This window comes from Lepidochelys kempii, chromosome 15 (genome assembly GCF_965140265.1).
Source record: "Lepidochelys kempii isolate rLepKem1 chromosome 15, rLepKem1.hap2, whole genome shotgun sequence".
Classification (NCBI taxonomy): domain Eukaryota; kingdom Metazoa; phylum Chordata; order Testudines; family Cheloniidae; genus Lepidochelys; species Lepidochelys kempii.
This window is the reverse complement of record NC_133270.1, coordinates 6804826-6831944: the sequence shown is the minus strand read 5'-3', so window position 1 is coordinate 6831944 and position 27119 is coordinate 6804826. Positions and strand designations below refer to the sequence as shown.

At 53.1% G+C, this 27119-nt stretch overlaps 1 long non-coding RNA gene across 2 annotated transcripts; it reads right to left on the bottom strand.

Moving 5' to 3' along the window:
• Positions 1-305: 305 nt before the first annotated feature.
• LOC140898742 (uncharacterized) lies at positions 306-26118 on the bottom strand. 2 transcript variants are annotated; one of them, XR_012155084.1, is made up of 5 exons: positions 25833-26118; positions 4119-4289; positions 3130-3298; positions 2031-2152; positions 306-705 (listed from the first exon to the last, which is right to left on the bottom strand). It is a non-coding gene; the product is annotated as an uncharacterized lncRNA (long non-coding RNA). The 2 variants fall into 2 exon arrangements; XR_012155083.1 differs by lacking the exon at positions 25833-26118 and having other exon boundaries at positions 4119-4743.
• Between the last annotated feature and the right edge of the window lie 1001 nt (positions 26119-27119).

Here is a 27119-nt window from a genome sequence, read left to right as displayed (position 1 = left end):
GTTGTGCCTTAAAGGCAAAGTTATTGTGTTGTAGATACCATTATTTGTACTACTTGCAAAACCCCACCAGAACCCCATTGTGCTAAGCGCTGCACCAACAGGAAGACGGTCCCTGATATCTTACAATCTAAGTCTAAGACAAGAGGCAACAGTCCCCTGATAGACGAGGAAGTAGAACCTGATCCCAGTCCAGGGTCTGGCCCACTCTGCTTCTGTAGTATGAGGCACAATCAAAGACAGACCAGTTCTCCTGCAATTCCCTGGGAAAGAATCAAAGAGCAGCTCATTTTATTGCAGCACAACAAATCCTGGGATGTGCCCCCAGCAGTCCAACTGCCACACACGGTGAAGCACAGCGCCTGTAAGGACACAACCTGGGTTGGGTGTTGCACTGTGGCTGCTCACACCCAGGCTAGGCTACCCCAGGGCTGATCCCCTGTGTTAACGCTGCAGGGAAGTCCTCCCCCTCTAGGCAAATTCTGCTAGACTCTGCTTCTGCTGCACTGTGGGTGACGCGAAGGGTTTTCAGTGTGCCCGGGTTGTGCCGATGCAGCAGATCGCTCTTCTCTCCATCAGCGGGCAGTTCCCTGGCTGAGAATCCTGCCTTTAAGTGTCCTCACCCCTTTGAGATGGGCCTCAGCTCGTTACAGCTCGGTCAAGCCAATTCCCCCAGAGGAGTTTCCCAGACTAACAGCAAGGATCTAGCTGCACAGTGGGTTAGTGGGGAAAAGAGAGAGAAGGTGACATCAGATAGGTTCACGGGCTGAAGGCAGACCCACAAATCCTGCACCCTTATACAGGCACCTAGGCCACATGACCTAGTGGGACTCTTGAGTCTGTAATGGAGGGAAGAGCGTGGACCTGGATTTCCCCTTTTCTAGAACCCAGCTGTCTCTCAAGAGAAGAATAACTCATCTTGGCCACTTCCCCTTTTCCTCTGAGTTGTTTTTATAGTCAGTGACCTTTTAACCCTCTCCTCATCTTTATGGGGATGATAAAAGTGTTAGGACAGCCCTCCCTCTGCCATCTCAGGCGCAAAGTGACAGGGGACAGGCTGTCTTGTACAGAGGAGACAGAGCAACCATTGGAATGGTCCTTTGCCCCTAAGCTCTGGGTCCTCTTTCTTTCCCTCTTCTTACAAGGTGGGGGCAGTATTGTCAAGAAGGGATTAATTGAGGGAGGCTAGCCAGGGCAGGAGGCTGGGAATTTGACTGACTGGGAAAGTCTCTGAGAGCTTAAAAGCAGACAGTGTCCCAAGCCCTTTGTGAACATGGGAGGTGGGCGTCAGTCTCTGTTTTTTAGCAGTATGTGATCCTAGGGTTGGGTGGGCCTGAATGGTGCCTGTATCTCCCAGGGCAAGTGCCGCTCTGCAGGCTGTGTGTCCTGTAGCTGGGAGCGGAGCCCTGTGTAGGCTGGATGGCATGTGCCCTAGGGTCTCAACTGATCGGAGATTTGGAGGCCAGCATCTAGCTCCCTGGCTCTTTTGTATGTCCCGCCTGCTTGGGAGACAACTAAAGGATCTGCTGTGTGTTGGGGGGCGACGGGGGGCTGGGGAGGAACGTGGATAACGATAACCTGGGAGCGATGCACTAGGTGCGTGTGCAGGCTCCGCAATGTTTGATATATTTTTAAAAAATAATGTTGATGGATAATATCAATCTTTGTTTTCAAGCATTTTTAAATTTTTATCTCTTAAAGTTTCGCCGTTGTGCAAGATTATAGGGGTTTAGCATCCCCCCCCCCCATTGTTATCACTTTAAACTTTCTTACTTATGGGAAATTATAGGAGGTCAGCCAATAATCATTTAATGACCGTTGATGTTGAGATTCAAAGCGTTAAAGCTTCAGAATGGCTAAAACACCCATTCCCAACATCCCACGGCAAACGCACAAAGTAAATATCCTTAAATCAAACTCAAATACGTTTTCAAGCAGCATTTTTCTTACTCTGCCAATCGGTAAATTTGGATGATTATCAGTGGAAATATTTTTTCCTCTGTCTGTTCATGCGCAGTGCAATCGACATTTACCGCTAAAATCGAATCCTTCCAAGGTGTTTTATGTGCTATCTGTGCTCTTTGCCACCAGAACGTGTCTCCCCAGCTAACCTGCTTGCTGTTTATTTCCCAGATGCTTTGTTCTTTCTAGAAATCTTGAAAGGGAAAGAAGAATGTGCGTCACTGGCTACGCAGAAGGAAAAGGAGCAGGGAGTGATCAGATGGATGCGAGTCTGTGCCCCCTGCTCACCATACTCCCAGTGTTCGGTGTTATCATCCAATGCAAGGAGCACTGCTGCCCTGGCTGGGCAGACAGAACGGACTAGGCTGCTTGTGTATTTCTTCTATCTGTAAGTGCACTGATTGTGAAACAGTTCAGGGGCATCTCTCCTCTCCCTCCCCCAACCTTGTGGGCCGAGATTCCTCCCCTGGAGTCTTGATTGGCCGCAGACTGGGCTGCGTGGGTGGGTTGGTAACCCCACCCCTGTTTATTAATATGGATGAGGTTTTGCCAAGTCCTGGCTGTCACCGAGTTCCCACCTTTGATCATGAGGCGGCATTCCTGTCTCCCACATGTTAGGCTGATCAAAGGCAGCTGCTGCGTGGACCTTCCCCAAGCCCCTTTACACACACACCACCCAGAGAAGGAAGCTGAGGGTAGAAGAGGGTTGGGAAGAGGGACTGGGGGGCACTGTTGGGTGGCTTCCCTTCTCCTGACCCACCTCACACACACAAATGGAGGGTCCCAACCACAGCCACTAGGTTGACCAGTTCTAGTGAAAGAGGCTGGCTTTGCAACCTTAGGAACTGAGAGCTAGGGAATGGAGGCAGGGTGGTCCAGGGGCTCGTCTGCTAGCCTGCAGTTTAGGGGACACAGGTTCGATTCCCTGCTCTGTCACAGACTGCAAGTGAGAGCTTGGGAAAATCAGTTAGCCTCTCTCTGTCTCACTTACCCGTCTGTAAAATGGGGTGCCCTGCCTCACAGTCTGGAGCATCAGTATGGTGAAGATTGTGAGGTGCTTGGGTACTATGAATTTAAGTATCTTGTGCAGGGCAAACATCCCACCAATATGCCTCCCTCTGTCTTGGAAGAACCATCCAGAGGGAGAGGTCAGTCTTATCCATGTTTTACCTTCCTGCTCCGATGTCTGAGCAGCCAATCGCCACATTTGTTCAGTCCCTGCTGTCCCTGGTGACATTAGATAGGTAGACAGATCTGTCCACCAGGCACGAAGTGAGACTCATCAGCTCATTTCCCAGAGGCTGGTGAACAGTCATCAGATAATAATGATTTCTGGATCCTTAGGAACATAGGAATTGCCAGAGTGGATCAGAGCACCTAGACCTTGCTGCCACTAGCAAGGCTAGAAGCATCAGAGAAAGGTGCAAGAGCCCCCACTCCCCCACCCAGCAGACAATGATGGAGTAACCTGCCTCCAGGGAAAGTTTCTTCTTAACCCCTGTTAGTTACAGTCTGGGTTATGCCCATCATAATTATTAGTACTAAAAGTATTGCAGAAGCACAGGTGGGTTTGTGTCCTTTCCAAAACTCTTGTTCATTTCTTTAATCCATACCACACTAACTTTGTCATTTTTCTTATTATCCATATCAATGTCCAGTCCCTTTCTGAATCCCTTTAAGCTTTTGCTCTCAATCATAACTTGTGGCAATGAGTTCCACAGGCTAATTCAAATAAGTGACCTAGTTGGGGGCGGGGGAGCTCCACATCCCAACTCACCTATTTACTGTTGTTGTTGATTATGGGATTATCACAGTATTATGATAGCACCCCATGGCTCCAGTTAGGAAGGGGACCCCGATTGTACTAGGCACTATACAAACAGACAGAGAGAGAATCTTGGCCCCAAAGAGTTTACATCTGGAAGACACACAACCCAGCACAGGGAGGGGATGGGGATCCGACACACAAGTATTTCTATTTGCTGCCCTTTCCCAGAATACTCTTCCCGAGAGGAGTGTGTTTGTATCAAACAGGAACACACTCGCACTCTTCCAGCAGAGACCAGCACGGGCGGCATTACTGCCCTCTGGAACCTTACAGCAGTTCATCCTCCCAGCTGCCAGCGCAGCAGAGTTATTCTGTGTGGCTGGTTAATCACCTGATCACTGGCACAAGTATTATCTGCTTCCTGATCAGGCTGGGACAGGCAACAGCAGAGGAGGCTGGTCCGAGTCCCAGCAGTCCAAAAGATACACAGTACAGGGGATCCCCTCTTGCCCAGCTTTGCTCTCGGTGCATGGACCAAAGAATGGATGTTCATCAGGGAGCCCTGCTCAAGAAACAAGAGAGGTGATGGAGGCCCTTCAAGAAGGCTCCTAGTTCTTCTGCATCTCTGTTCAGATCCTTGTGCTGGAGTACCCCTCTGCAGGAGGGGCGGGGAGAGGGCAGGCCTATAAATCACTGTATTTCAAAGGCTTCCCTGTCACTCCACAGGGCCTGTAATTTTCTTTCCCCACTCCAATGTAACCCCCAGTTGTTTATGAATCGCAGCAGCCCCACGGTGGGAATGACGTTGATCAGTGTCAGCTGCGTGTGCCCCTTCAGAAGGCATCTCAGGGGAGCGTTGCCAACCCCACACTCCTGTTGCTGCTCATGTACAATGCAGGCTTCCTGGCCTTCTTTGCTACCCAGCAGCCAGTTCGCATTCAGCCTGCAGCCGCACATGGTGAAAGAAAGGAAACAGCAACGTTTACCAACTCTCTTCCACAGAGTGATACTGACTACTAACGCTTCACGGGGGTAGAGTGTCCGCCAGCTGCGGATCTCAAAGCACCTTCTAAAACTGGGTAAAAGTGACGTCAGGGATGGATTTGACCCCAGTAAATGGTGTTACACCAAGGATGAATTTAGCCCATTATCCGCATTTAACAGAGGGAAACAAGCGCAGGGAGAAGGTAAGGGTCTGATTTTCTTGAGCATCCCCCACTGAAGTCACTGGGAGCTGGGAATGTTTCGTACCTCTAACGAATCAGAGCTGTGAAGGCTCAGGCTTTCGAAAGAGCTCACGTCCCATTTAGGCACCAGACTAAGGGACAGTTTTTCAACAGTGCTTAGGAGGCTGGATTCTGAGCCTTCAGAAATCTGCCCTAAGGGCACCTCTCCACGGCATGCTTCTTTCAGCAGCATATAGACCACGTCCGCATGTGGCCCCCCAGCAGGGGTATAAAAGCAGCGTAGACCATGAGGCACGGCTTAGGGGAATAAAGACATGCCTGGAGGATGTGGGTATCTACTCCATGCCCCTAGTCTCCCAAACAGTGCCTCCCTGTCGGCACTGCTATTTTAGCAGTGTAGCGTTTGCTGCTTCCCCACTGTTAGAGTCTTTCCCTGCCATGGGGAAAGGGTCTGGCAGGGGAAGGCAGTGGGGAAAGGCTGAAGCATTCCCTGCTACCAGAGCCTTTCACTGCCATGTGTAGCAATGCCCCACAGGGCGCGCACAGCTCATTTTTCACTGTGGCATGTAGCTACATATACACTACATGCCGCCACCAGGGGGCGCGTCGTGTAGATGAAAACTACTTGTTTCTCAAACCACTAGACAACACAGCCTCCGAGCATGTCCATGTTAATCAGAGCAGGGCCCGAAAGCAACCGGTTTTGAACGGTAACGAGCAGTTTAGAAATGCTGTTTGAGAGGAAATGACAACACAACAGAGACCCTTCCGCTGCCACCATGCCCCAGTGAGGGGAGTCAGGCGGGTGTTCTGTGTCTGGTTCTGTGTCTGGGTTATTTGGCTGGGCTTTCATCTCATAGGCTCCGGCCACGCTACCACAAGACCACTTCTTTCCTTGTGTGCCTCCGTCTTTGTTTTACCTGCTGTCTGTTGGCTTATTTTGTAAGTGGAGCTGTTTGGAAAATGGGAGATGAGGTTTCCACGCAAAATTTCAATTTTGGGGAGAAAAATTCAAAATCCAAGAATTTTAGTCAACCCCCTAGATTTCAATTTGAAAGTGCTGCCGGGGTGCCTCACAGGAGTTGAATTTTGGGGTCCTCATGCTCACATTCTCCACTGTAGGCCAGGCTCACTGGTCTCACTCCATCTCCCATGATGTACCACGGTTCCAGTTCTTGGAGAAGGGAGGCAGTGCATCATGGGAGGCCATGGTGCATACTGGGAGATGTAATCTGGTCAGACTACCAAAGAGACCAGCCCATAGAGGCAACAGGTACATGAGGCCACCCAGCTGCAATTACCATGAGTCCTGTTCAGGAAGGACAGGCAGGGCAGAAAAGGTGGGGAAGCTGCATTGTATGTAAGGGAGCACTATGACTGCTCAGAGCTCAAGTATGAAACTGCAGAAAAACCTGAGAGTCTCTGGCTTAAGTTTAGAAGTGTGAGCAACAAGGGTGATGCTGTGGTGGGAGTCTGCTATAGACCACCGGACCAGGGGGATGAGGTGGACGAGGCTTTCTTCCAGCAACTCACAGAAGTTACTAGATCGCAGGCCCTGGTTCTCATGGGAGACTTCAATCACCCTGAGAGCTGCTGGGAGAGCACTACAGCGGTGCACAGACAATCCAGGAAGTTTTTGGAAAGTGTAGGGGACAATTTCCTGGTGCAAGTGCTGGAGGATCCAACTAGGGGCAGAGTTCTTCTTGACCTACTGCTCACAAATCGGGAAGAATTAGTAGGGGAAGCAAAAGTGGATGGGAACCTGGGAGGCAGTGACCATGAGATGGTCGAGTTCAGGATCCTGACACAGGGAAGAAAGGAGAGCAGCAGAATACGGACCCTGGACTTCAGAAAAGCAGACTTTGACTCCCTCAGGGATCTGATGGGCAGGATCCCCTGGGAGAATAACATGAGGGGGAAAGGAGTCCAGGAGAGCTGGCTGTATTTTAAAGAATCCTTATTGAGGTTACAGGGACAAATCATCCCGATGTGTAGAAAGAATAGTAAATATGGCAGGCGACCAGCTTGGCTTCACAGTGAAATCCTTGCTGATCTTAAACACAAAAAAGAAGCTTACAAGAAGTGGAAGATTGGACAAATGACCAGGGAGGAGTATAAAAATATTGCTCAGACATGCAGGAGTGAAATCAGGAAGGCCAAATCACACCTGGAGTTGCAGCTAGCAAGAGACGTAAAGAGCAACAAGAAGGGTTTATTCAGGTATGTTAGCAACAAGAAGAAAGTCAAGGAAAGTGTGGGCCCCTTACTGAATGAGGGAGGCAACCTAGTGACAGAGGATGTGGAGAAAGCTAATGTACTCAATGCTTTTTTTTTGCCTCTGTCTTCACTAACAAGGTCAGCTCCCAGACTGCTGCACTGGGCAGCACAGCATTGGAAGGAGGTGACCAGCCCTCTGTGGAGAAAGAAGTGGTTCTGGACTATTTAGAAAAGCTGGACGAGCACAAGTCCATGGGGCCAGATGCGCTGCATCCGAGAGTGCTAAAGGAGTTGGCGGATGTGATTGCAGAGCCATTGGCCATTATCTTTGAAAACTCATGGCGATCGGGGGAAGTCCTGGATGACTGGAAAAAGGCTAATGTAGTGCCCATCTTTAAAAAAGGGAAGAAGGAAGATCCGGGGAACTACAGGCCAGTCAGCCTCACCTCAGTCCCCGGAAAAATCATGGAGCAGGTCCTCAAGGGATCAATTCTGAAGCACTTAGGGGAGAGGAAAGTGATCAGGAACAGTCAGCATGGATTCACCAAGGGCAAGTCATGCCTGACTAATCTAATTGCCTTCTATGACGAGATAACTGGCTCTGTGGATGATGGGAAAGTGGTGGACGTGTTGTTCCGTGACTTTAGCAAAGCTTTTGACATGGTCTCCCACAGTATTCTTGCCAGCAACTTAAACAGGCTGTATGAATGGACTATAAGGTGGATAGAAAGTTGGCTAGATTGTCGGACTCAACGGTAGTGATCAATGGCTCCATGTCTAGTTGGCAGCCGGTATCCAGTGGAGTGCCCCAAGGATCGGTCCTCGGGCCAGTTTTGTTCAATATCTTCATAAATGATCTGGAGGATGGTATGGATCGCACTCTCAGCAAGTTTGCAGATGACACTAAACTGGGAGGAGAGGTAGATACGTTGGAGGGTAGGGATAGGATACAGAGGGACCTAGACAAATTAGAGGATTGGGCCAAAAGAAATCTGATGAGGTTCAACAAGGACAAGTGCAGAGCCCTGCACTTAGGACAGAAGAATCCCATGCACCGCTACAGACTAGGGACTGAATGGCTAGGCAGCAGTTCTGCAGAAAAGGACCTAGGGGTTACAGTGGACGAGAAGCTGGATATGAGTCAGCAGTGTGCCGTTGTTGCCAAGAAGGCCAATGGCATTTTGGGTTGTATAAGTAGGGGCATTGCCAGCAGATCGAGGGACGTGATCGTTCCCCTCTATTCGACATTGGTGAGGCCTCATCTGAAGTACTGTGTCCAGTTTTGGGCCCCACACTACAAGAAGGATGTGGAAAAATTGGAAAACGTCCAGTGGAGGGCAACAAAAATGATTAGGGGACTGGAACACATGTCTTATGAGGAGAGGCTGAGGGAAGTGGGATTGTTTAGTCTGCGGAAGAGAAGAATGAGGGGGGATTTGATAGCTGCTTTCAACTACCTGAAAGGGGGTTCCAAAGAGGATGGATCTAGACTGTTCTCAGTGGTAGCAGATAACAGAACAAGGAGTAATGGTCTCAAGTTGCAGTGGGGGAGGTTTAGGTTGGATATTAGGAAAAACGTTTTCACTAGGAGGGTGGTGAAACACTGGAATGCGTTACCTAGGGAGGTGGTAGAATCTCCTTCCTTTGAAGTTTTTAAGGTCAGGCTTGACAAAGCCCTGGCTGGGATGATTTAGTTGGGGATTGGTCCTGCTTTGAGCAGAGGGTTGGACTAGATGACCTCCTGAGGTCCCTTCCAACCCTGATATTCTATGATTCTATGATCATTTCCAGACTGAAATATTTTGGTTTTTCAGGTGTTCAGTTTTTCACCGAAAAATTGAAATTTTAGCCAAAAAAAAAAATCACTTAAGCAAAACCCAACTTTCCACCAATAAACAGTTTTAACAAAAAAATTTCTACCAGCCTTACCTGTAAGCTTTTCAAGGCCAGGACAACCTCCTGTAATGTGTACAGTGTCTAGCAAAGTAGGGGCCTGGCTTCTAGTTACTACTGTAAGAATATGAATAGTTTAACCATGTTCAACAGCAGCAGAATTTAGACCAGCCACCACCCCCTGGCTTTGATCATGACTATATAACACAACTGTAAAACTGTTGGGGAAAAAATGAAGGGGATGGATCCATGCACAAGATGCTTAGTGTGTGCGATCATGTCTCCCTCTAGTGGCTTGGCCTAGTAACTGTAACAGCCTGCTACTTAGTCAGACCTGATGGAGTTATTCCTTTAGTTTCGGTGTTAAGGACCTGTGCTCTTGGTGCTGAAGGCCCCAACTTTGATCCTTCCACGGTGTTTGTATGGAGGTAGCCAGGGTTTGTTAAACATGGAGACCTTGTGCATGGCTTCACTAATGCACAAAGTGGGGGTGTTCTCTGAAGTGCTGGAATTCCATTGGCATGCCATCATGTCAGGGGGATATAATGTGGCACTGGGAGGGCAACTCCCCCGCCCACACACACATGCTCTGTGTGCCTAGCATATTAAGCAATGCTGAATCAGTGAACCATCTTCCAGACTAGCTGATTGTCAGGTGCATCTGTGTGAGCAAAGGGTGTCGCTCACTACCAGAAAAGAGAGGCCCAGACAAGAGGCCAACCTGCTGGGAAAAGGCAGAGGAGGAACTAGAATACAGATACCCAGGCTCACTCTGGCATGGACTCTGGAATATACTCAGCCCCTTGCCTTTGCAGAGAGGAGATTGTCACTGCCACTGAAGCAGCTCTTGCCTGTGAACATACACTAATGCTAGGGAGATGAATTAACCACAGCGAGGGGGCATCACATACAGATCCCACACAGCCATTGGCCCCCAGAAATACAGGGCTCTCCTCAATGAGCTAGGAAGGAGCTTCATTAACTCATCCGCTAAGAGGAAGTGCTGTCCACTCCAGCAGGCTTGACATGGGGCTGTGATGTATGTGCGAATGCAAGTGAATTCATTAAAGCTTCATCCTGTCTGGAAGAAACCAGCTCTGGTCACTTGGGGAGGGAAATTGACTTGTTCTTGATCTGCTCCCATCACCTTGTCAAATGGTCTCCTGGTTGTGGGTCCTTGGGGGACAGAAAGGGATGACAGTTAAGCTCTAGTATTAACTCCCTACTGATGCAGCTAACACATCTCCAGCCCCTGCAGCAAGTGGTACTGATCCACTTGCTGCTTCTGCATCTCTACTCCTGGCATGAAGCTGCTCTTAGGGTGCCTCTCAGAGCTCTGGCCATCTACTTGTTGCCAGGGAAAGGAGTGGCATGAGACTGCCTGGCAAGAACAGCAGGGGCACTCACAGGAGCTTCCCCCTTGGGGTCTTACCTTCCCCGTTCACCTTCACCAGCGTCCAGCTCCAGACAAGTTGCTCCTGATCAGACAAGCATGAAGGTTCCCCCGGGGCTGTGTCCGTCCTTCCAGTCGTGGACTAGCAGTTACAAGCCTGGAAAACCCTGCCTCTCTGATGAGTAAAGTTCTACGAGTTGTCTCAGTGCCAGAGTTGCAGCCAGTGTCCCTCCTATCTCCAGGATCACAGCTTCTGCAGGAGTCTGCTGACCTTAGCCATTCTGGCTCCCCAACCTTGCCAGATGGGCTGGGATTCATGGCCTCTGATGGGATCTACCAGCTGGTTACAGGATTCCATCTCCTAGCTGCTATGTACTAAGAGTCAAAAAGCGCATAGAAGAGTCTTTCCACGGATGTCAATGGGCTTTGAATCAGGCTGTAACTTCCCTATATGTCCCTACCTAGTTGTACATAGGAGCTGCAGTATCTGCCTGTCTTATTAAAGGGTCGACCTTTCTTTTGCCCTGATTCCTGCTGGCTAAACTTCAAGGACCAAATCAAAAAGCATACGTCCTTTTTTCTCCGGGCGTGTTAGCCACCTGGGGGAGAATCGCAGCCCCTCCATCCCCCTGCTGTGCAATGGCCCCAAGACTCTCAGGCTCCCATATCTGAAGGTGGTTTGGAAAGTTCAGCCGCTTGGCTGCAGGCAGCCCATAATACTATTTAACTGCAAGGTGACCCCTGCTCTTTTGCGCGGTGCCATTCCCCGTCCAGCTCCTCCGATGAGCAGGTCACCTAATGCTTTGTGACAGTTCGAGTTGAACGTACAGAAGGACCATCTTGTTAATAGCCCTCTTTCCCCCTCTCCTGTTGGAAGCACAATTCAGTGTCACCATTCCCCCCCCTTCCCAGCCCCCAGCTTCTTGATGGCCTTGATGGAGAGAGGTCCAGGGAATCAAGAAGGCAGGAGAATGACAGCCAGAGCTATGGCTGCCCAGTCCATTAGGGGCCCTGAATGTTCTGATCTGATGGCCACCATCATGGAGATGAGGGGGGGGGGAAGCGGGAGAGCAAAGACCCAGCTGCTTGTGCAGTTTCTGGGAATCCCAAGGGTCCTCGATGGAGCCTATTTAAAGGACTGGAAGGGAACAGACCCACTAAAAGACACACATCTCTACAGTAAATGCCTGCTTCAAAAAACAATCGGTGTAACCCCTTCCTAGATGCTAGGTTTGATCCCAAGAGCAGAGTTCATTCCACTTCCGTTCGCAGGATGGTGGGTGCCTGGCCTAACCATGGTGCACCTGGCACACTTCCAGGATCTACCTGAGCGTGTCCTGCAACAAGGAAAGGGTTAAAGAACAACCTTTCTGGGTGACAGAGGGCACAGACTTCCAAGTGCTTGGTATCCATGCCTGGAGCGTTCAGCTCCTCGCTTCTCTTGAAAATCTGCTCATTTCTTTATAGAGCTGAGCCCTTTTGATAATCTTCCCCGCCCCCCGAGGACATCTGTGTGGTGATCCTTCAGAGAGGTGAGTTCTCATCCCAGCTCTGCCACTGGCCTGCTGTAGGCTCTCAAGCAACTCACTGCCCCTTGCAGTGCCTCAGTTTCCCCAGCTGTAAAATGGAGCTTGTGCTCCCCACCCGCCTTTGCCAAGAGCTCTGAGAAGCAAAGAACTTGGCAGGGCGTGGTATCAGCATGTGCCCTGCCTTTGCTGGGCTGGGCGGAGCGGCTCTTTGTTGGCTTGTGATACATTACAGAACCTCCTGCTGACAAGTTAACTCCCTGGGAGACTTTGGGGCCTTGTCCTGGCTGCGCAGTGTCGGGGAGGCTGGCATTCACTGGCCCAACAGAGGAGGCAAGGCTGATTCACGGTCAGCCTCATGGCAGCTAGGTGAAACCCTGCTCCCTGAAGGCCAGATCCATTCCTGCATGGGTGCAGAGGCAGCTTGTGCTTTCCCAGTTCAGGAGCAGCTGGGGCTTGGTTCAGTCCCCTCTGCAGGCTGCCCCTCATTAGCTCCCCCCCCCCCCTCATTTCAATGCCCATTGGCTTCAGTGGAGCATCCCTGATTTAACCCCTTGTGGATTTGGTTGCCTCAGCTTTTTCAGCCAAAACCATGTCCTTTTGGGGATGCTACAGGGGGAAAAACCCACCAGGGTTTGCCTTCTCCTGCCCCCAATATGCCCCTCCCCTCTCTGGCCTGCCCTGGAATGTGCCATGTGCTGTAAGGGAGGGGTCTCCTGCAGAGGCTCTGGGTCTGGTGGAGGCCCGTGCTGTGCTGGGGGGATTGCCCAGAGGGGAAGGTATTAGGCCTGCCTGGGATGGGGTGTCCACCCCACACTCACCCTGAAGGGGTTCATGGAGGCCAGATGGGCCAATTAACCTGTTAGGCAGGCTCAGTGGAAAGCCCTAATTAGGGGAAGCTCACCTGTGTGGGAACAGATGGGCCTTCTGTAGCAGGACAGGGGGCTGAAGGGATGCAGTCTGCTGCCACTCCCTGGGAGAAAGGAGGTGGCCAACCCACAGGGGGGCGGGCAGGAAGATAGGAGGGGGCTCAGGGAAAGGCAGTGAGGTCAAGAAGGGAACAGACTTTGGCTGCTGGCGAGAGGGTCCCTGACCTGGAACCAGGAGTAGAGGGTGGGACCTGGGGAAGTGGCACCGGTGGGGGCAGTGAACTGGAAGTCTGCCTGGGTCGCTGTGTGAGTGACAGGGACTTTGAAGGACTAAACCCACAAAGGGGGAACGCTGAGCGACCTGGCTGGGGGGCTGAGTCAGGAAGAGGCCACAGCAGCTTCTGGAGTGAGAGAGGGGCTGCAGACAGAGGTGGAGGGACAATTTAGAGTCGTGGGGAGAGGTGTCAACCTGGTAAGTTATTCCGCAGAACAGCCAGGAGGAGGCGCCATACCTGCGGTGAGCAGAGCACCCCATCATACTGCCCTAGATCCCCTTTGTGCCAGCCTAACCCATCACCATGGTATCTGAGCTCCTACCGTAGGTGGGAGTTGTGGCTGACACCCTAGTTATTCAGAGACCTTACGAAACTGGGTGACTGGGCAACAAAAAGTCAGATGAAATTCAATGTTGATAAATGCAAAGTTATGCACCTTGGAAAATATAACCCTAACTATGCATACAAAGTGAGGGGTCTAAACTAGCTGTTACCACTCAAGACAGATGTTGGAGTCATTGTGGAGAGTTCTCTGAAAACATCTGCTCAGTGGGCAGCGGCCGTCAGAGCAGCGAACAATGATTGCTAAGAACTACTAGGAAAGAGAGAAGACAGAAAATATGATCATGGCACTATATAAATCCATGGTATGCTCACACCTTGAATATGGGGGGCAGTTCTGGCTGCCCCATCTAAAAAAAATGTATATTATAATTGGAAAAGGTACAGGGAGGAGTTACAAAAATGATTAGGGTATGGAACACTTTCCACAGGAGGAGAGATTAAAAAGACGGGACTCTTCAGTTTAGAAGAGGCAACGGCGGGGAATATGTCAGAAGTCTATAAAATCATGAACGCTGGGGACAATGTGATCAGGGAAGTGTTATTTACCCCTTCACATAACACAAGAACTGGGAGTTACCCAATGAAATTAACAGGCAGCAGGCTTAAAACAAACATAAGGAAATATTTCTTCGCACCACGCACAGTCAGGCTGTGGCATTTGTTGCTGGGGATGTTGTGAAGGCCGAAAGTATAACTGGGTTAAAAAAATAACTAGCTAGGATGCTGGCGAATCGGTCCATCAGTGGCTATTCGCTCATGTGAGTTGTCTGTCTTAAAGCCCCAGCTCCCAGAGTCAGGGGAATCAGTGGGGAACTCTAACTTTTTAAAATGAATGCAGCTTCTAGCCCGTGTGATTGTAGAGAAAAGCTTTGAAAACATAATCTAAGTGTAACCTCAAGGGCCAGAAAGCAAATTAAAAACCATCTCCTGATATTTGAGGCCCCCCATTTTTTGAAAGGCTTGGAGTTAGCAATGTTGGGTGCCATCATGGTCTTTTGGACCAGAGAGAGAAAATGAAGGCTGGGGCCCCCTTGCAGATGTTAAAGATCCACTGGTAATTTTCACGGGAGTTGGGGTCAGCCCAAGTGTCTGGGCCACATTCCAGGTTGGGTAAGTACACTCCATCTCCCTGCACGTCCCCTGGGGAGCTGCGAATGGAGAGAAGTTGCTGGTAATTTGCATCCCTGTAGTGTAAATCGGCAACACTCCACTGCAGTCATTGTGACCACCACACCAAGTCTCCGAGTCAGCGGAGCGATGCCGATTTCCACCAGCTGAGGAGCTGGGCCTTAGTCAGATTAAAGGCCACGGAATTACTGTCTAATATCGAGATGCCTTCCTGAATCCATCCCTGAATCCTACCCCTGGTGGTTGGGCTGAGTTGTCTCTCCATACAGAGATGGCAGGGGCTGCCCTGGGCCTCCAGGGACCCACAGCGTCTTGGAGAGGACAGGGGAGGCAAGGACACGGTCTGGACATGCCAGCATCAGTGTGAGCACGGTTCTGTCAGTGCCGGCCCTCACTCCGAGTGACGGGTACGACAGCCCTGTGAAGGGACAGGAGGCGAGGTGCGGGGAGGGAGGGAGACCGGCTGGCTGGCACCGTGACACTGCCCAGAGACTGCTCCGTGAGGAAGGCTGGGTTCTGTTTGCCAGTATAGTTATTGGCGCATGGGTATCTTCCTTTCCTTGTAGCCCGCAACCCCCCCAAGACACAGATGACTATGCTGCCAGCCAGGGAATGAGCAAGGGGGCTCTAAGAAGTGGAAAGAAGCATGCAGGGGAAGGCCAGGGTGGGAATCCCCCACCCTTTATCCAGGGCTGCTGCCTTCCCTCACCTGTGCCTGCAGTTGCAGCCCCATAGGGTTCCCGCAGATCTCAGGCCCCCTTGGAAAGCTGTCACCGAGCGACAGGGCATCATGCCAGGTACATCCTTCTGCCTGCCCCAACCTCCTAAGCTGGAAAGGTGGGGAAAGGTCATGGGGCCAGTGGTGAGAAGTGCCTCCCTGGAGGGAGGTTTTTTTGCTGGGATCACTGTTAAATGGGGAGTGGCAGGGGGTGGATCTGTACCAGGCCCCAAACAGATAAAGGGAGAGATTACCTGATTCATCAGCATTTGGCAGTACTATCTGGGTGCTAGGAAGGCTGGATTGTCCCCGAGAGGAAGCAGGCACGGCCTCTGCCCATGCTGCATGCCCTCTGGGCATAGAGGACTTCCTTGCTTTGCCAGACGTCGCTTGCTGCAGGGTGTGCAGACCCTGTTGCCCCCTGACAGTGACTCAGGGTTTTGGGCACCACCCTTGAAACACCTGCACAGAGTCTGATTCTCAGGGGGCGGGTGCTCAGCACCTTCTGAAAAGGGGGTGTCAAACTGGGCACCAAAACATGGAGAGACTCATCTCCCAATCCCAAAATTTGGCCTTAAAGGACTGATCCGGAGCTGGGGCTGGCTTCTCGGGTGATGTCAATCCACAGAGTCAATGGAGCTACACTCACCTGCAGCCATGGAGGAACTGGTGATCCCCCATCACCAGCTCGGAAGGGAACAAAATGGGGTGCTGGTTGCTGACATGTAGCAAACAAATATCCTTTCTGCCAATCAACTCTTCTAAAGGAACAGGGTCTGGATACATGTAGGATGCTAGCGAGCTCAGCAACGTCAGAGCTGTCAGTTGTGGAGAAGGTCTAGCCAGCCAGGGCAGGACTGGTCCTTGCTGGATGTCTCCCAGTTCTTTCTCCAGCCCCAGCAACTGAAACTAGGAAGATTGTTCCAACATCTCATAGACCTCACCGTCAGCACGCCAGCCTGTCTACGATACTTCTCTGGTCCCCGTAAAACGATAGGCATGGTGAGGTGCTCAGATGCTTTGTGGGACAGAACAGGGCTATTCTCCCCAGTGTACAGATGTGGAAACTGAGGCACAGAAAAGCTAAGTGACTTGCCTCAGGTCACACAAGAAGTCGTAGAGGAGCAGGGAAATGAACCCAGATATCCCAAATCCCAGGTTAGGGGCCCAAACCACTGTGCCATCCTTCCTTTGGAGGGAGTCCGTCTAACTTCCCTGTTGCTCAGCTTCACCCCACTATGCCTAGGTATACCCCACCTAGCGTTGCCAACTTTGAAATATTTAAAAACCAGACACTCCAGCAGGAGCGCCAGAACCTCCCCTGCCCCTTTCTCTGAGGCCCTGCCCCGCCTCTTCTCCCAAAGCCCTGCCCCACTGTTTGCTTCTCTTCCCCCTCCACCGGCCGCTCGCTGCTTTTCTCCTCTCACCCCTCTGTGCCTGGGTCGGGAGGGCCTCACCTGCAGAACCAGGGCTGGGAGCTGCAGCTGCCCAGTGCAGATAGGATGTGGCCCCAGCTGAGTAGGGGCTGGTGCGGGTGATGACCCGGTGCCTCCCCACCTCCTCGGCCCGCAGCAACTGGACATTGGGTCAGTAGATCTGACTGGACACTGTCAGGTCCCCTTTTTGACCGGACTTCCCTGCAGAAAACTGGTCACCTGCCACCCTCCCCCCACCCTCTGGACCCTATGCCTATCTGATGGAGAACACAAGCCCAACTGGTCTTTAAGGTTAGGAGTCAGGAGTGGAGTTCTGAGATCAGAATCAGACCCTAGGTCTTTTCTGGATGGGGCTGGGGGGAGTCATGTGGCTCTTTTGTTAGGTTGGGGGTTTCTCTGGTGCAGTTCCAGTAGCACGAAGCAGCTGTAAGCTGTAAGCCGTAAGGTATAGGGGAGAGTAGAGGTGGCACAGAGCCAGTGAACTGGCCAGAAGAGCTTGGCAAATGTCCCCAGCGTGTGTAAGGGCAAATTGTGCAACAGCAATGGTCCCACCACGGGTTTAAACATCCCACAACACAGCCAGGCCCATGTACACCCATCAGACTAACATCAGAACAAACCACACCTGGGGACTCTCTTCCTCCCTGCCTCTGGCTCAGTCACTCCTGAATTTCAAGACTCCCTGCTGTGCATCTAATTTTGAATCTTAGGGCATTAGACAAGCAAAGAGCTCCCTCTTCGGGTCACGAGTGGCATCGCTGCTGGAGGTCTCCACTTTTATTTAAAGTGTTTATTGGGGTAGACACTGGTTTTCTTCATGCTCAAATAAATGCTCATGCTCAAATAAATTGGTTAGTCTCTAAGGTGCCACAAGTCCTCCTTTGGTTTTCTTCAGTGGAATGAAAGTGTGTAGGGACTACAGTAATGGGCACTACAAAAACAGGTAGATGGAAGCAATCCTGGGGAAGTAAAATCACCAGGACACCTAGATGGTAAAGTAAACCTTCGGCAAGGTGGAACCAGCAGCAACAAGGGCCAGGTTCACTATCTAGGGCAGTGCTCTTCACTATTCTTGAAGTGGGGGCCACTTTGGCAAAAAACCTTCAATGTGAGAGCCACATGGGGTGGGGCCAAGGGGTTCGGAGTGTGGGAGGTAGCCCAGGGTAGGGCAGAGGGTAGGATGCGGGGGTGAGGGCTCTGGCTGGGAGTGAGGGCTCTAGGGGGGAGCTGGGGATGAGGGGTTTGGTGTGCAGGATGGGGCTCAGGGCTGGGGCAGAAGGTTGGGATGCAGGGGGAAGGGGAGGGCTCTGGCTGGGGGTGTGGACTCTGGGGTGGGGCCAGGGATGAGTTTGGGGTGCAGGCAGGCTGCTCTGCGGCTGGGGCTAGAGGACTCCTCCCAGCCCTTCCTCCCTGCAGCAGCTAGCTCCAGGGGAAGGGGCTCTTTTTTGCCCCCCTGCCGGCAGGCGGCACGGGAGCTCCGGGGCCAGGGGAGAGGCCCACAGCAGCCCTGCAAGACCCAACTTGCTCCCCTCCCCAGTTCCTGCCCACCCCTACCTCTCTCCTCTCCAGGTCCCTGCTGTGTGGCCCTTTAGAGCTGCTGCATGGCTATTTATAGCCTGCTGCAGGGCCAAGCGGCTCAGAGGGAACTTAGGGAGCTGCGCTTCAGGTCGATGAGAGCCGCCACTGGCTCACAAGCCTTGCAATGAAGAACACTGGTCTAGGGGTTCCTTTTCAATAATACCACACAAAACCGGCTTGAGCCCCCACCCAGTGACCTGGGACAATTACACACTACCCCCTGGGTGCCTCTAAGAGGCAATACTTCCCCTCTTGCAAGCACAGAGTCTCAGTGTAGCAAAACCTTTTAATAAAAGGAGGGAATTAGCTCAGCATTAACTTGGGAAGACACTGCAGCTCGGGCTCATGAACAAACCAGGAGCAAAAGACCCATCCCCAAGTAAGTTGGGCAGTGTCCTTTTCCCCTCACAGTCATAAGTCCAGCAACCCAAAAGTCCCTTTAACATGCCTGTCCCTTCTCTGTACCCCACTCACAGTTGCTGTCCTTGGCCAGCGCAGCCCCAGAGTTCAGAGTTTCAGCCACAGAGTTCACCTCCCACCCTGCGTGGAAGGGGACGGGTAAGGAGGCACCTTACACCCTCCGCTGCTCGGGCACTCGCTCGTCGCCCCAACAGCCCATAGCCTTGCCTCTCTGCGGGGCTCTGCTCTGGCCCTCTCCACCAGCCGCCCTGCTGGCCTCTCGCCGCGCCTCTCCGCCAGCCTCCCTGCTGGCCACTCGCCGCGCCTCTCCACCAGCCTCCCTGCTGGCCACTCGCCGCGCCTCTCCGCCAGCCTCCCTGCTGGCCACTCGCCGCGCCTCTCCGCCAGCCTCCCTGCTGGCCACTCGCCGCGCCTCTCCGCCGGCCTCCCTGCTGGCCACTCGCCACGCCTCTCTACCAGGCACCCTGCTGGCCACTCGCCATGCCTCTCCTCCAGCCTCCCTGCTGGCCACTCCCCGCGCCTCTCCTCCAGCCTCCCTGCTGGCCACTCCCCGCGCCTCTCCTCCAGCCTCCCTGCTGGCCACTCCCCGCGCCTCTCCTCCAGCCTCCCTGCTGGCCACTCCCCGCGCCTCTCCTCCAGCCTCCCTGCTGGCCACTCCCCGCACCTCTCCTCCAGCCTCCCTGCTGGCCACTCCCCGCACCTCTCCTCCAGCCTCCCTGCTGGCCACTCAATGTCTTCAGGGCCCTCCTCTGACATCAGCTCACCACTAGATGTCAGGGGAGAGCTCAGTCAAACTGCTTACAGTAATAACCTGGCACAAACAAAGATTTCCAGCATATTTGTAATATAATAGGGCAAAGAAAAGATGTGTGATTTACAGCAAAAAAAGGCAAGTTTCCCAAAGAGCTAGAAGATCACGCACTGGACTCTGGTCATCTATCACGTCAGTTTCTACTGTGCTATCCTCAAAAGCTGTTGCGGCACTGAAAGCTACAGGACCTAACTCATCGCTGTCCCGCACCTCATGCGGTCACTTTCACCCGTGCAAGGCAAGTGCAAAGTGGATATAAAATGCTACTGCTCTGATACGGTGGTGTTTTGCACCCACTGGTGTAAATGACTGCACAAGATGCAAGGCACTGGAGAATCATGCCCATGGTGTTTGCTTGCTACCATAAACCACGGCTGTGCTTTGTATCTGGGGGATGAAGTTCTGCTAGGAATGTTATGGGGGGGACCTGGTACATGAGTTAACCATGACGTGCTAGGGCAGGATGCCTTCCTTTCTCTTCCCCTCTCCGGATTGTGTGCCCTCCATTCAGACCCGCTGCATTTGCCTTGCATTTAAAAAGATCTCATGACATCTTTGGAATATTTAGTAATGAACTCACAGGCCAACCTCCCTGCAGGATCCTAGGCTACTGAGAATAATGACACTCACTGCCCTGGGAGGAGGTGAAGGGCTAACCTGGTGGGTGGCTACTGAGGCATAGGAGGTTAAGACCAATGTTTTCAAAAGTGTCCCATAGTTCTGAGTGTCCCACCTGAGAAGGACCAGATTTTTAAAGGTATTTAGGTGCCTAAAATGCAGCTAGGGCCCAGGTGCTTTTGAGATTCCCACTAGGCACCTATCTGCATCATTAGAAGTCTAAAGATATTTCAAAATCTGGCCTTAAGTAGTGATTTTCAGAGGAGCTGAGCACCCACAACTCCAGCTGAAGCAGACCAGAGCCACAGCAAAAAAACTTCCTGATTAAGTTGGCAAGAGTAAATGGGACAAATGCCCACTTTTGCCAAAAAAGGCAGGACAGCCAGGACAGGGCTTAAAAAAAGGACTGTTCCGGCCAAAACGGGATGTATAGTCACCCTACTTCTAACCCTAGGGTTCTCTGACGATCAGATCAAGATGTCTCAAGGTGGATGCCCAAAATTAGTGGACATTGATTTGAGGTGACAAAGTGGCAAAGTCCCAGGTGCTGTGATCTAGCAGAGGGGTATAGGGATGTTTCAGTGCTGAAAGTTCCCAGGTGCTGTGATCTTGCAGAGGGGATGCAGGCGTGTCTCAGTGCTGGGGGTTCCCGGATGCTGTAACGTAGTGTAAGTTCTCTTTCTCTTGACTTTTCATCAAATCATGAAGTCAATTATATTGCATCCATCCAAACCTGCCTTGTGTAAGGAGAAATGCTCCAACCAGATGACAGCCCTGAACAGATCATAACTAACCAGGGTCCAAGCATCAGGTGTCTTGGTCCACTTGCCAGCCAAAGCATCCACTTGTAACTAACCAGCAGTTCAGTGTTCCAAAAACTTCAACAAAAGCCGCATTTCACCCATCTTTTCTATTCTGTCTCTCCTCCACCTTGTCTGGTAAAAACTGGATAAGGAAGTGAGAGTAAAATTAACGTTCTCCTTTCCATCAAAGGTTGCTCTAAACATAAACTCTAATATTTTGACTACAAAAGGAGGGAGACTTTGATCAGGTCTAAGTTTGTTTTGCATAATCACTCCATCATAATTTCAATATACAAGCTTGTTTTGAATGTATTACTCTTTCTTGTGTTCAATCAATATACTTTCAATTTGAACAAATGCTTTCGGCTGTTTAATAAGTAACCAAATAAAACCAGAGCCCTGTTTAAAATAAACACAAACCTGCCTATTACTATTTAATGGTGGAAAGTCAAAAAGTTTATAAACACCTTTAACTCTTTGGGCCGTCCAAATCACTATCCAGACAACAGGTCCTTACTGTGCTTCCATCTAGTCTTTTGAAACAGGTCTAGATCTAAATGCACTAACAAGCGGGTAATGAGCAGCAGCAGGATCCACATGGACAGTTGGTCTGTGGCAGGCTAGTGCAGTGTAGAGTCACACCCCAGCTTGCTTTGAACTAATTCTTTGTGTATGCAAGCCCTTTAAATTCATTTTCTCTGTATTGTGGGCTGCCATGGTTCAGCCTTAGAATCACAGAATATCAGGGTTGGAAGGGACCTCAGGAGGTCATCTAGTCCAACCCCCTGCTCAAAGCAGGACCAATCCCCAATTAAATCATCCCAGTTAGGGCTTTGTCAAGCCTGACCTTAAAAACCACAAAGGAAGGAGATTCCACCACCTCCCTAGGTAACGCATTCCAGTGAAAAAGTTTTTCTTAATATCCAGCCTAACTCCTGGTGAACTCCTGGCTCTAACTGCATGAAGAATAGCATTACATGGTTTTAGAATGCTAATGGATTTTACCTCGGAATAGAAGGAAGTGTATCTCCTGCATATCTCAGTGCTGAGCAGGAATGCTGGTTGGGAATCTTTCCATAATTTTTTTTTTTTAAATGCCAGTTCATTGAAACCAAAACTCTTTGTGGGAAAGGGTCAGTGCTGAAATTCTACTTTAAAAATGTTTGGAGTTGGGAATTTAGAAATTGTCAAAACTTCTTGTTTTGACATTTTCAAAAGGAAAAATCTGGATTCAAATGAACTTTTTGTTTAGAAATTAAAGTTAATTTTTAGTACATAGATGTGTTTTTAAAACCTCTTGAAATTGACAAAACATTTCAATTGATCTGCGCTGGTTTTTGTTTATTTTTTTTGATTGGTGAAAATTTTCAAGATTTTGGCTTTTCATCACCGTTCAGGATGGGAATTTGCTAAATCTCACCAAAGATGCCACAGTATGGCTTTGTGTGCCTGGTATGGGAATTCCTCAAGTCATTCTCAGGCTCATTGCCTAGTGGACAGAGCACCGGACTGAGACTCAGGAGACTTGTGTTCAATTCCTGGCTCTGCCACTGGCAAGCTGGGTGACCTTGGGCAAGTCACTTCCCCTCAGTTTCCCCATCCGTAAAATACGGATAATGATGCTGACCTTCATAGTAAAGCACTTTGACGTCTACTGATGCAAAGTGCTGTATAAGAGGGAGGTATTATTATTATTTTACCTCTCCACCTGCTCTAATACTATGGGAATTCTGCAACATACACTTTATCTGGCCAGAAAATTCAAAATACCAATGATCCCAGCGGGCTCTTTGCCCCCATCCCCAGATTTCTGCCTTCCATTTAGCACAGAGGTTTTCAAACTGTGGGGGCACATACAGGACCATCCCTAGCAGGACCCAGGACATAGGCACCGAGCCCCCCCAGCTCTGCCCAGGCCCGCCCCCACTCCACCATTTCCCCCAAGGCCCCACCCCAACCCTGCTTCTTCCCACCCCGTCTCTTCCCCGCCCAGTTCTGCCCCCTCCCCCAAGTGCACTGCGCCCTCAGCCCTCTCCCCGACACCGCGAAACATCTGATCTGTGGCAGGCAGTAGGCGCTGAGAGGGAGGGGGAGGTGTTAATCAGCAGGGCCCACTGGTGGGCAGGAGGCGCTGTGGGGAGGGGCAGGTTCTGATAGGGGGGCTCCTCATTGCCTGCCCACCCGCCTGCCGCTCACCTCCTTGTTTCCCGCCTCATGATTTTATGGAAGCTTGAGGTCCCCCAAAGTGCGGGGCCCAGGGCGGTTGCCCCAATTCGCCGTACCCAAGGGACGGCTCTGGGCACATGCACAGCAGTCATGCCTCTCTGCACCTGGAGCTACAGGCTCATTTACAGCCCAGTGGCCACCTGTTCCAGGCAATCCGCTGATCTCCAAGCACGTGTTTCAGTCCTGAGTCACTATTTGCTGTGCCTAGCGCTGACCCCCCCACCCTGCTCTGCAGAGGAGAAACCGATGGCTGTGAATTTATTCATGCCCTTAGCTGGGGCTGGATTGGAAATGGAGACAGGACTCTGAGGTCCTGCCTGTGTGGAAATAGGGCAGCAGATGGGCCCCTGCATTACACCCGGGAGGGCAGCAGCATTTGTATGTCCCACTGCTGGGAGAGCTGGGAACACAGACAGGCCACAGCAGGACCTGCTGAATCAGGTGCACTGGTGGTGTTTGAACTGCAGCGTTCAAAAGACAGCTGGGTTCTTCCTCCTGCCCCCCTCCCAAAGAGAAGCTACATCTAACCTCACACAAGGCTTCCTATTCCCCTCCAGCCCCACCGCTCTCTGCCCCCGCAGCCATCCACCCGCAGCTCTGTCTTCTTCTCCGGCCACCCCAGCCATTACCAGCTGCCAGCAGGGCTGAGCCCACTCCAGCAGCTCCTCTGTGCAACCAGCAGCTGTTCTCAGGCCCCTTGGAGGGAAAGTGCTCATCCATCTAGCCATCCAAGCCCAATCCCTAGCAGCACAGCCCCTGCATGTAGGCCATGGATTGAAAAGAGACAGACCCCTCCCCATGAGGTGGGCTCTGCTTGCCAGGCTGGGCTCTTTCCAGCCCCCCATGAGCAACCAACCAACAACCCCCCGGCCCACACCCACCATCCTCTCCGAGCTGCCGTAGGCCATTAGCAGGCCCCCACATCTGTGGCAGAGCTGGGAATTGAACCCCTCCCTGCTAGCTGCTGTGGGGCAAAAGAGAGCGGACAGAGGGAGAATGACAGACATGCAAGCCATGCTCTGGCTGCTGAGTGTGGGGGGGACAGCAGGAAGTAGCAGGACAGAACAACACTCCTGCAGCAGTTGAGAACGCTATCTTCCTCGCCCTGATTGTCTCCATGGTTTGACTCGCTCATCTCTGATTCCATTCCATCCCTCTGCAGCCTCCTCTTGCCGCCAGAGGTTCATTCTCTCTGGATGTTCGGCCCTTGCTTTCCACAAGTCAGGGTGCCGCTGTGAGCAATTATCATGAGCGCTAATGGATTATGGCTGCTCAGCCTAGCCGTATGTAACCCAAGCCATGCATGGGCATAAAGGACACTCTGCTTAACAGTCTCCCGAGAACTTGCTGTCCAAGAACGCACACTGTTTCAGGTAGTATGGCTGGACCGGTGATAAGGCCACAGAGCCAGGAAAGCTGAGAGCAGAGGTACAAGATATTTCTCCCCTTTACAGCCACCTTCTCATTTGGTACCAGTCCCATGGCCCAGCAGCATCCAGCTCAGAAACTGGAGGCCACCGCTGGTTCTGGTCTGGCTGTGAACGGGATGAGGGAAGAGATGTGAGGAGCTGGAGAGGAAAGAGTTCTAGGTTGGGCAGAATTAACCATGCTTGTCGGCTGGGCCTCCCCCTCCCAGCAGCTAAGCCACGCGTCCTCGTTCCCAAGACATACTATTTACGGGAGCGCCCACAATGAACTCGGTGCTTTCCCGACATTCCAGGACAGGCGGGCCGTGCCTGAGAGCTCCCAACCCAAGGATCATAGAATCACAGAATAATGGCGCTAGAAGTCCGGGGAAGGGGACCACCAACCAGGCAATGTATCCACAAGCCAGTGCAGGCAGAGGCTGGGGTCAGACTAGGTGGAGGTAGCTTGGCAGTCAGTGGAGTTATGCCGATTTACACCAGCTGAGGAGCTACCTCTGTGTCTTTATGAGGGACTTGGCTATGGACAGGGCAAGGCCTTGCAGATGAGCAAGTGTCGAATAAGTGAGGGTGGGACCTCCCTTTGGCCACTGTACGTTAGGGGTGGGGAGAGCCAGTCCACAGACTCCTGAGAGGAGGGGTTTCATGCTGGTAGCCCGGCACACTGAAGTTCTCTGCTTGCACTCAGAGCAGCTACAGATGCAGTGCTTCCCTCATTCTGCCCCTGGAAAGTGCCTCAAACCTGCCCTGGAAATGCAGGAGTAATAAGACAATTCAGGCTTTAGGCTCATTTATTTCTTAGCCTCTCTGCTGGGACTCACAGTGAATGCCCACTCTGTGGTGGGTCTGTGATGCAAATAAATTGGTTAGTCTCTAAGGTGCCACAAGTCCTCCTTTTCTTTTTGCGAATACAGACTAACACGGCTGTTACTCTGAATACTACAACTCACACTTCAGGTGTGGATGTACAGACCCTTTGAGGATCTCAAAGCACATCACAAAGGTGACCAAGCATCACGAACCCCAGCGTACAGCTGGGGAAACCAAGGCACAGCTCCCAAAGTGCCTTGCCCGAGGTCACAGAATCAGGACTAGAAACCAGCTCGGACTCCCAGGCCCCCGCCCTGACCACTAGCTCACCCTCCCTCCTACCAGGAGCTGGACCGATGCCGCCAGCTCAGCGCCTGTCGCGTAGCCCCTGAGCAGGCAGGATGGGGCGTGACTTGGTCCCCACCAACCTGGGCCAAAGAGTTTCACAGCGTCTCGGGCCCATAGGGACCATTCGAGCATCCAGTCTGAGCTCCGGCGTGCTGCGGGCGGTTCCGTCTCACCCGGGCCCCCGTGTGGAGCCCAGCAACCGGGGTTAGGCAAAAGCTCTTCACCCTTGGGAGACGAGAACCAAAGCTGGGCGAGAAGGGGCCGGGGCAGGGGCCGGGGCAGGGGAAGGGCGAGAAGGGGCCGGGGCAGGGGCCGGGCGAGAAGGGGCCGGGGCCGGGAGAGAAGGGGCCGGGGCCGGAGAAGGGGCCGGGGCCGGAGAAGGGGCCGGGCGAGAAGGGGCCGGGGCCGGGGCCGGGCGAGAAGGGGCCGGGGGAGAAGGGGCCGGAGAAGGGGCCGGGCGAGAAGGGGCCGGGGCCGGGCGAGAAGGGGCCGGGGCCGGGCGAGAAGGGGCCGGGGCCGGGCGAGAAGGGGCCGGGCGAGAAGGGGCCGGGGGAGAAGGGGCCGGGGCGGGGGAAGGGGCCGGGGCGGGGGCCGGGGCCGGGCGAGAAGGGGCCGGGGCCGGGCGAGAAGGGGCCGGGGCCGGGGCCGGGCGAGAAGGGGCCGGGGCCGGGGCCGGGCGAGAAGGGGCCGGGGCCGGGGCCGGGCGAGAAGGGGCCGGGGCCGGGCGAGAAGGGGCCGGGGCAGGGGCCGGGCGAGAAGGGGCCGGGGCAGGGGCCGGGCGAGAAGGGGCCGGGGCAGGGGCCGGGCGAGAAGGGGCCGGGGCAGGGGAAGGGGCCGGGGCCGGGGGAGAAGGGGCAGGGGCCGGGCGAGAAGGGGCCGGGGCCGGGCGAGAAGGGGCAGGGGCAGGGGAAGGGGCCGGGGCCGGGGCCGGGGGAGAAGGGGCCGGGGCCGGGGCCAGGGCAGGGGCCGGGCGAGAAGGGGCCGGGGCCGGGGGAGGGGCCGGGGCCGGGCGAGAAGGGGCCGGGGCCGGGGGAGGGGCCGGGGCAGGGGAAGGGGCCGGGGCAGGGGAAGGGGCCGGGGCCGGGCGAGAAGGGGCCGGGGCAGGGGCCGGGGCCGGGGCCGGGGGAGAAGGGGCCGGGGCAGGGGCAGGGGCAGGGGCCGGGGCCGGGCGAGAAGGGGCCGGGGCAGGGGCCGGGGCCGGGGGAGAAGGGGCCGGGGCAGGGGCAGGGGCAGGGGCCGGGGCCGGGCGAGAAGGGGCCGGGGCAGGGGCAGGGGCCGGGGCCGGGCGAGAAGGGGCCGGGGCCGGGCGAGAAGGGGCCGGGGCCGGGCGAGAAGGGGCCGGGGCCGGGGGAGAAGGGGCCGGGGCA